Here is a 9,512-nt window from a genome sequence, read left to right on the forward strand (position 1 = left end):
CAATGTCCATCAAAGAGGCCACCTCAGAGCTGGAGGGGAGAAGCTCAATGTCTTGTTTATGCTGAGGTTGGTGGCCAGCAACTGCTGCAGCTGCTCTAATGCAAACCCTTAGAGCAGACAAGCAAAGTGGCCGATCCCAGCAGTGCAGCTTCTCCGGTTCCAAGCAGACGTAAGCTGCACCCGTGCAAATCATAGTTTTCCAGAGCTACGGGTTTGCATCTTTGCAACTACACCAGTGGCTGGAATCGAGGCAAATCCCCAGTGTAAACAAGGCCTTCATCTCTATGACCCTTCAAATCCTTAGAGAAACAATTGGGTGAGGCGATATCTTTTCTTGGAGGACTCTAGCTGATGAGAGAGACAGGCTTTTGAGCCACACAGAACTCTTCCTCAGGTCTGGTAAAGGTACTCTGAGTGTCACAGCTAAAGGTGGAACAGATTGTTTGGCATAAGTAGTTAGCACATATGGTAAGGCACCATTCAAGGTAGAGTGGCCAGTTAATACCTCTGCAGTCATAGGATAAAAGAGAGGGTTAGTGGGTTACAGATTGTTGTAATAAACCATATATCCAGTGTCTCTGTTCAGTCCATGATTTTTAGTCGTTTGCAAAGTTATGAATTTAAACTCCCAGGCTGGTCCTACCTTCATAGATCCAGTAACCACCCCAAACACACCAAGAAAACTGTTATCTACACCAGGCACTCAGATACCACAGAATATACTCTGAGGAGAAAGTCCTGGATATACACCTTAACACACTCAAAATCGCCTTCACCAAACAAGGATGCTCTACCAGACAAGTAGATCCCATCATGGAACAGGCTACCCAAAGACCCCAAGAGAACTTGCTTCAATACAGAAATATAAATATTTTAAATAAATAAATGGAGATATACCTATCTCATGGAACTGGAAGGGACCCTGAAAGGTCATCAAGTCCAGCCCCCTACCTTCACTAGCAGGACCAAGTACTGATTTTGCCCCAGATCCCTAGGTGGCCCCCCTCAAGGATTGAACTCACAACCCTGGGTTTAGCATGCCAATGCTCAAACCACTGAGCTATCCCTCCCCCCAATAAATAAATAAACCCCCCTCTGACCACACACCCCGAGTTGTCACTGTGACGTTGCACTCCATATGTTTTATGGAAATATGTTTGTAAGTATGACTATGATGTAACTGGAATATGCTTTATGCAAAAGGTCTCTTGTAAGGTATCATTACAAAGCTTATAATCTACTGAATATATTCATCCTATTTGTATGAATGTATCATTCTTGTATCTGAAACTAGAAATAGGAAGTATAACTCTGAAGTCCTATTGTAATTATGCAAAGTGTGGGCCATTAATGGTGGTTTAGGATCTTGATGGCTCTGTTTACTTTCAAGGACAATCCGTTGTAAATGGCTCTGTTTACTTGCAAGCCTTCCTGTGTAGGTGTAGCCCAGCCTGTGGGTAATGAAGAATGAGGTCTTACAGTGACATGTGACCATGTCACCTGATACTGGAATCTATCTTAAACCTGGTGCTTTTCCATTTAGAAGGTTGGGTGGGGACCCAGAGAGACAAAGGATTCCCGCCTTATGCCAAAGAGATAAAAGGGGGTGGAGCAGGACAAGAGTGGGGCCAGTCATGACAACGCCCCTGCTTTTCACCTAAGATGTCGGCTGGAACTAACAAGGACTGTACCAGGGGAAAGGATTGGGCCCAGACGAGGAAGGAGTCTACTCTGTGAAAGAAGCTTATTGGAACATCTCTGGAGGTGATATTACCAGTAATCAGATTTTTAATGTATTAGGCTTAGACTTGCATGTTTTGTTTTATTTTGCTTGGTGACTTACTTTGTTCTGTCTGTTATTACTTGAAACCACTTAAATCCTACTTTTTATACTTAATAAAATTACTTTTGTTTATTAATGAACCCAGAGTAAGTGATTAATACCTGGGGGGGGGTGAACAGCTGTGCATATCTCTCTATCAGTGTTACAGAGGGAGGACAATTTATGAGTTTACCCTGTATAAGCTTTACACAGAGTAAAATGGATTTATTTGGGGTTTGGATCCCATTGGGAGCTGGGTGTCTGGGTGCTGGAGATAGGTGACCTGCTGAGCAGTTTTTGGTTAAAGTCTGCAGCTTTGGGGGCGTAGACCAGACCTGGGTCTGTGTTGCAGCAGGCTAGCGTGTCTGGCTCAACCAGGCAGGGTTCTGGAGTCCCAAGCTGGCAGGGAAAACGGGCTCAGGGGTAATGTCAGCACGTCATGTGCCAGTCCCAAGGGGGTCTCTGTGACCGAACCCCTCACAGTCACCTACCACCCCACAATGAAACCCATTCGAGGTATCATCAAACAATTATGACCCCTACTCGATGGGGACCCCATCCTGAAAGAAATCTTTCCTGAACCCCACTTCTGGCCTTCGAATAACCCCCCAACCTCTCTGAGCTCATCATCAGAAGCAAGCTCCCCACAGACCAGGACACACCAACTCAAAGCGGCATCAGACCCTCCCAGAGCAACCAAAACCATTAAAACCAAAGACTTGAAGCATTTCAGCCCGTTCAAAAGGACGATACTCACTGATTACTTCACACTGGGCCAGAATCTCAGCTGGCATAAACTGGCACATTTCCATGACTTCACTGAGAGCCCAGGCAGTCCTTTGCATGCAGCACCCTTCTCCAGGTGGCCGGTGAATTGGGAGGGCCCCTAGACGAGGGGTTTTCCATGTAGACTAGCGAAGGGATTATGGGAAAACCCCTGTGGGACTGGAAGCTCAGCACTCCCCACAAAACTGCCCTCTTCAGTGCCAGAAACCTTCACTAACCAGGACGCTCTCCAGGCAGCCCACGTTCTGCTAAGCCCCCTCTCTGCCCCCCAGCATACCCCCCCCGTTGGGGGGGGGGGGGGGGGGGAGATGGACGGGCGGACATACACACACACACACACACACACACACACAATGTATCCCACGAATTAAAATTACATTTCATACATGGAATAGTCCCTACGCTGCTGCTGATCTTTTAAAGAAACAAAAGCTCAATAAATGAGCAGACACCGTTCTATTCCGTGGGGAAATGAAGCTAAAGACTCATGCGCTAAAAATAGACTCCTGTTTCATAAGGGTGAACAGCAGATCCTCTTTGCTGCTCCGGCTAATGGTGCCATCATGTGGCCAGTTCTGTTTACTAATGGAAAGCTTCCATACATTAAACATCTTTTCTGTGTAATTCACCCTTGCTCTCTTTGCTACAGTATTAGCCAAAGCTTTGCCCAGATCTCTGCTCCTGAGGAATGGACCCCAAACACACTCTGTTAACCTGAAACTGGAAAACTGGTAAAACAGTGTCGCTAGCACAGAAATCCTAAATTCCAAGCTACCCAAGTCAGCCTCAGACATTCCTAAAACCCCCTACCCTGTGTGGGAATTCCCCAAAGATTTTTGTCTGTGGGAATCTCCCACAGTCCTCCTGGGTCCCGCCATGTGAGCAATTCAAACACGCTTCTCAGCTGGTGTACATATCCAATTATGTCAATTCATGAGAGATGAGGGTCTGACTGCAGTTTTCCAAACATCCTGCGTAACAAGGAACAATGCCTTCTAAATATTACCGGAGGGACAGAGTTTGAAAGCATGAGTTTCCTCTCACAAAAACAAGGGGAATAACCAGACTCGGGGACTCTCCATGGTCACCCCCTTAGTTCCCCAGAGCGTGGAACCCACTCATGTCCACACCCTGCCTTCCTTCCTTCTTGATAATCCAGTCAAAGGTAGCCTGCCAACTAAGCTGCACACATCTCCCCAGTGCTACTGATGGGAGCCGAATGCCCCTTGTGACGCTGGCAGACCAGGAGCCAACTCGTGCCAAGGTCCTCATGACTCAACCCAACACTGACCGACACCCATCCGCAACCAGTCCAGTTCCCCGGCGCGTTAGTATCGTTAAAACAGAGTTAGAAGAATGGATTTAGTGTTTAGACTCTATTGAACACATGGGAGTTGCTGCCTGCATGGATCTCACTATAATGTCTGTGTCCCAGGGATTCGAGCATTTGTACTGTGTGTCCCTGTGACCGTGTAAATCACCAGACAGGAGAGACACTGCCTAGTGTGAAGTGCTGGTCTCCAACCGAAGGTGTTAGGTTCTGCCCCACAGGGCTATTTGTGGGACATAAAAGAGGACAAAAGACCATTGTTCTGCTATTCCCCCCTCTCCCTCATGAAGATGAGTCGTGCAAGCGGATTTCTCCTGTCAGCTGAATTTGCAGCTCTGAGGAGAAGAGGGATTAAAAAACCCCGAACCCCCTAACAAGAAGAAACTGCCTCTTTATGGTGCTTGGACTCAGGGGTGGGGCGGCGGACAAGGTTTTCTAGGCTGAAGCAAGAGTCCTTGGCTGTTTAGCCTTGGTTAGCCCTAAAGGACATACAGAACTTGCTTATTAAAGCTTCTATTACCTTTTGAAACTGAAGATTAGAACTCGTGTGTGTGTGTGTGTGTGTGTGTGTGTGTATGTTTACTTGCTTCAGCTCTCGTTTCCTTTTCCGAGTATTTAATAAATCTGTACACCAGGGCCTGATGAAATACATCCTAGAATACTCTAGGAGCTGACTGAGGAGCTATCTGAGCCATTAGCCATTACCTTTGAAAAGTCATGGAAGACGAGAGAGATTCCAGAGGCCTGGAAAAGGGCAAATCTAGTGCCCATCTATGAAAAGGGAAATAAGGACAACCCAGGGAATTACAGACCAGTCCTCTTAACTTCTGTACCCAGAAAGATAATGGAGCAAATAATTAAGCAATCAATTTGCAAACATCTAGAAGATAATAAGGTGATACGTAACAGTCAGCATGGATTTGTCAAGACCAAATCGCGTCAAACCAACCTGATCGCTTTCTTTGAAAGGGTAACAAGCCTTGTGGATGGGTGGAAGCGGTAGATGTGGTATATCTTGACTTTAGTAAGGCTTCTGATACTGTCTTGCATGACCTTCTCATAAACAAACTAGGGAAATACAACCTAGATGGAGCAAAACTGGAATGGGTTACCTAGGGAGGTGGTGGAATCTCCTTCCTTAGAGGTTTTTAAGGTCAGGCTTGGCAAAGCCCTGGCTGGGATGATTTAGTTGGTGTTGGTCCTGCTTTGAGCAGGGGGTGGGACTAGATGACCTCCTGAGGTCCCTTCCAACCCTGATATTCTATGATTCTATGGTGGGTGCAAAACTGGTTGGAAAACCGTTCCCAGAGAGTAGTTATCAGTGGCTCACAGCCATGCTGGAAGGACATAACGAGTGGGGTCCTGCAGGGTCCGGTTCTGTTCAATATCTTCATCAATGATTTAGATAATGGTATAGAGAGTACACTGCCGACGATACCAAGCTGGGAGGGGCTGCAAGTGCTCTGGAGGATAGGAGTAACATTCAAAATGATCTGGACAAACTGGAGGAATGGTCTGAAGTAAATAGGATGAAATTCAATAAGGACAAATGCAAAGTACTCCACTTAGGAAGGAACAATCAGTTGCACACATACAAAATGGGAAATGACTGCCTAGGAAGGAGTACTGCGGAAAGGAATCTGGGGGTCATAGTGGACCACAAGCTAAATATGAGTCAACAGTGTAACACTGTTGCAAAAAAAGCAAACATCATTCTGGGATGTATTAGCAGGAGTGCTGTAAGCAAGACACAAGAAGTAATTTTCCGCTCTACTCCACGCTGATTAGACCTCAACTGGAGTATTGTGTCCAGTTCTGGGTGCCACATTTCAGGAAAGATGTGGACAAATTGGAGAGTCTAGAGAAGAGCAACAAAAATGATTAAAGGTCTAGAAAACATGACCTCTGAGGTAAGATTGAAAAAACTGGGTTTGTTTAGTCTGGAGAAGAGAAGACTGAGAGGGGACATGATAACCGTTTTCAAGTACGTATAAGGTTATCACAAGGAGGAGGAAGAAAAAAACATTTCTTAACCTCTGAGGCTAGGACAAGAAGCAATGGGCTTAAACTGCAGCAAGGGAGGTTTAGGTTGGACATTAGGAAAAACTTCCTAACTGTCAGGGTGGTTAAACACTGGACTAAATTGCCCAGGGCGGTTGTGGAATCTCCATCATTGGAGGTTTTTAAGAGCAGGTTAGACAAACACCTGTCAGGGATAGTCTAGATAATACTTAGTCCTGCCCTAACTCATTAATAGGCCCCCTCTTTAAATCTGGCTGGTAGAATATACGCTAACCATGTGCTGACTCCCGCTCTCAGCCTTGCTACTGGGAGCATGCACATGTTACTACCCCCAGGGAACTGATCGGCAATGGCCAAAAGTGGGCTTGGGTTTGCAAAAATCCCCGTCATGGATTTTATCAAAGCAGATCCAGGAGGGATTTGGATCCAGGTCCCATTTTATCTGAACCCCCAAAGTGTGTGAGGATGGTGGCATTTCAGGTAAGACTTTCCGGTCCTGGGCCCTCTTACCTAATGACCCATTCCCTAACAGCTTTCCTAGGACACCGGATGGTCATACACTGGAGGGCAAAGGGAGAGGGTTTGGGTTACTTATATTTTCAGTTGGAACTTGTATATAAACACTGAGCTTCAGTGGTTTGCAAAGAAATGGACCCCCAATGCTCTTGCCATGCACTGGGAAAGTCTGATGTGCTGATAGTACGTGCACTGAAATGTGTATCACTCCAGGAGCATTTCTATTAACCACGTCACTTCTGACGGAAGGCAGCCAGTCTGTCCAGAGATCTCTGAATGAGCACGGCCAGCCTTCACAGAGCACCGAGTGACTCCTCTGATTAGTAACAAAGGGAGTCGGGGGGAAGCAAATGAAATAGTAAATGGAAGAACCCAGCAAAGCCGCCTTTATAAGGACAGCCGCCATTCCAACAGCTAACGGGCAAATCTAGCGCTGCGCACAGGCGCCAACTTTCCTTGGCGCAGGTGGGTGCTCGCCCCCTCCCCCACCCCACCCTGGGCCTGCCTCCTGGCCCCGGTCCCAACTCTGCCCCCTCCCTGCCCCTATTGGACCCCTGCCCAAATCCCCGCCCTGGCCCCGCCTCTTCCCTGAGCGTGCCGTGTTCCTCCTCCTCCCCCCTCCCTCCCAGCGCTTGCAGCACGAAACAACTGTTTCGCAGCACAAGCGCTGTGGGGGGGAAGCGGGATGTGGTGGCGCGCTCAGGGGAGGAGGGGAGCTGGAGCGGGTTGGGTTGGGTTGGGTTGGGGAGCTGCCGGTGGGTGCAGAGCACCCACCAATTTTTCCCCGTGGGTGCTCCAGCCCCAGAGCATCCACGGAGTTGGCGCCTATGGCGCTGCGCCCTACATGCCCACAGCGGACCTGGAATGCTGTGAAACTGACAAGGTGAGAGAGAAAGCCATGCTCTGCCTTTCATCCGTTCCAGAGAGTGAAAATGGGTTAAGGCGGACCCTAGGGTGATGATCTTTGTTGGATGGAAATAAGGGAAAAAACCACATGGAAAATAAGGAGCAATGTCTCATTTGAAGGGACATTTTGGGGAGACCCCATTTCCTTTAGCATATCAGGCATTTTTCTCTCAACTATACATTTCTACTGCCCTCAAGGTTACAATGCAATTATCATCAGCTTAATTGTACTGTTTAAAATGGTACTTATGATCAATTTTAATACAGTTCACGACATCTTCAAATAAGGGACAGACGGTCACCCTAAAGAACAAAACTGGATCCTGTGCCTGGTATGCATTACTATCTTCATCCGTGGAACAATAGCCTCTTAGAAGGCAACACATCTAGTGGATGGCGCATGGGATTACAAACAAAAGGATCCCGAGTTCGTATCCCAACTCAGCCACAATGACTTGCTGCACAGCTCACTTAACGTCCGTATGCCTCTGCTTCTCCACCCGTTAAAAAGAGGATGGTGTTGGCCTACTCACTGGTGTTGGGAGTGTGACAGACCCAGACCAGTGGGGTACAGGAGTCTGGTAGAGGGCAAATATACTGGTCACTGGATGAGTAGTTTTCTGTTCCCTGAGTGACCAGAGCAGGGGCTGCACTAGAGTAATCAGGAACCTGCTAGAACCAGTTAAGGCAGGCAGGCTAATTAGGACACCTGAAGCCAATTAAGAAGCTGCTAGAATCAATTAAGGCAGGCTAATCAGGGCACCTGGGTTTTAAAAGGAGCTCACTTCAGTTTGTGGTGCGAGTGTGAGGAGCTGGGAGCAAGAGGCGCAAGGAGCTGAGAGTGAGAGGGTGTGCTGCTGGAGGACTGAGGAGAACAAGCGTTATCAGACACCAGGAGGAAGGTCCTGTGGTGAGAATAAGGAAGGTGTTTGGAGGAGGCCATGGGGAAGTAGCCCAGGGAGTTGTAGCTGTCATGCAGCTGTTACAGGAGGCACTATAGACTGCTGCAGTCCACAGGGCCCTGGGCTGGAACCCGGAGTAGAGGGCGGGCCCGGGTTCCCCCCAAACCTCCCAATTGACTTGGACTGTGGGTTCTTCCAGAGGGGAAGGTCTCTGGGCTGTTCCCCAACCCACATGGTGAATCTCTGAGGCAAGAAAATCCGCCAATAAGCGCAGGACCCACCAAGATAGAGGAGGAACTTTGTCACAGAAGCGATTCCCTTTCTGAATCCAAATGTCTCACTTCCAAAGGGGATGAGAGCACCGAAAAGAGCAGGAGCTTTCACGTCTAAATCACCCCCTGCAGCGAGGAGTCTAATTATTAACGAGCTTGGTTTCCAAACTATTGGAACCGTCTGTCACTGCCATCTCACACCGGTTTGCACCCTACCACTGAACTTTTATACACAGCACCATCAAATCTTTCAGCCTTAGAGCATCATCCCTGAGCCGCCCCTCTATCCCCGCCTGTCTCAATTTGGCATCCCCAAAACATTTTATATCCTATCCCTCTTGGGCCTCACAAGATCCTTTAGAATAGACCCACCGGGGTTGAGACTGTGCATCAGGGCAGGTGGCGGGGGTGGGCAGTAACCAAATCCATTCTAAGGTGCATTGTGAATGTGCACTGGACTCTGGAGCGTGGTGACTCATATTTCCATCCATGGCATGCTTTGGAACAGATCCTATTGCACTCATTTCCTCTCTCCGGCTGCTGCTGTCAGGCGATACAAGGCTCGTTTTACTCCCACACCCCACCCACACCCCAAGAGGAGAGCACAAGTTTTGGAACTTCCCAAGACATCCAGAGAGTTTCCAAAGAGTATTTTGCATGACTAGTTCAGGGGAAACCATCAGGTCAAAGTAGGTCCCAAATGTAGACTTGGCAAAAACAAGCATCTATAGCAGGGGTGGCCAAACCGCGGCTCGTATACAGTTAAAGTGCAGCTCACGGAGGCCCCCCTCCATTCGCCACCTACCAGCGTGGGGGAGGGAGCTTGGGGCTTCTGCCCTGCGGCAGACTGATGGGACTAGGGGCTTCTGCAAGGGCAGCTTGGGGAATACTGTGAGTGTCTTGTGGCTCTCAAACTTCTGAAGATTATTGTATGTGGCTCGGAGGGTCGGTAAGTT

Source organism: Terrapene carolina, unplaced genomic scaffold, assembly GCF_002925995.2.
Source record: "Terrapene carolina triunguis isolate 2854851 unplaced genomic scaffold, T_m_triunguis-2.0 Scaffold130, whole genome shotgun sequence".
In the NCBI taxonomy this organism is placed as follows: domain Eukaryota; kingdom Metazoa; phylum Chordata; order Testudines; family Emydidae; genus Terrapene; species Terrapene triunguis.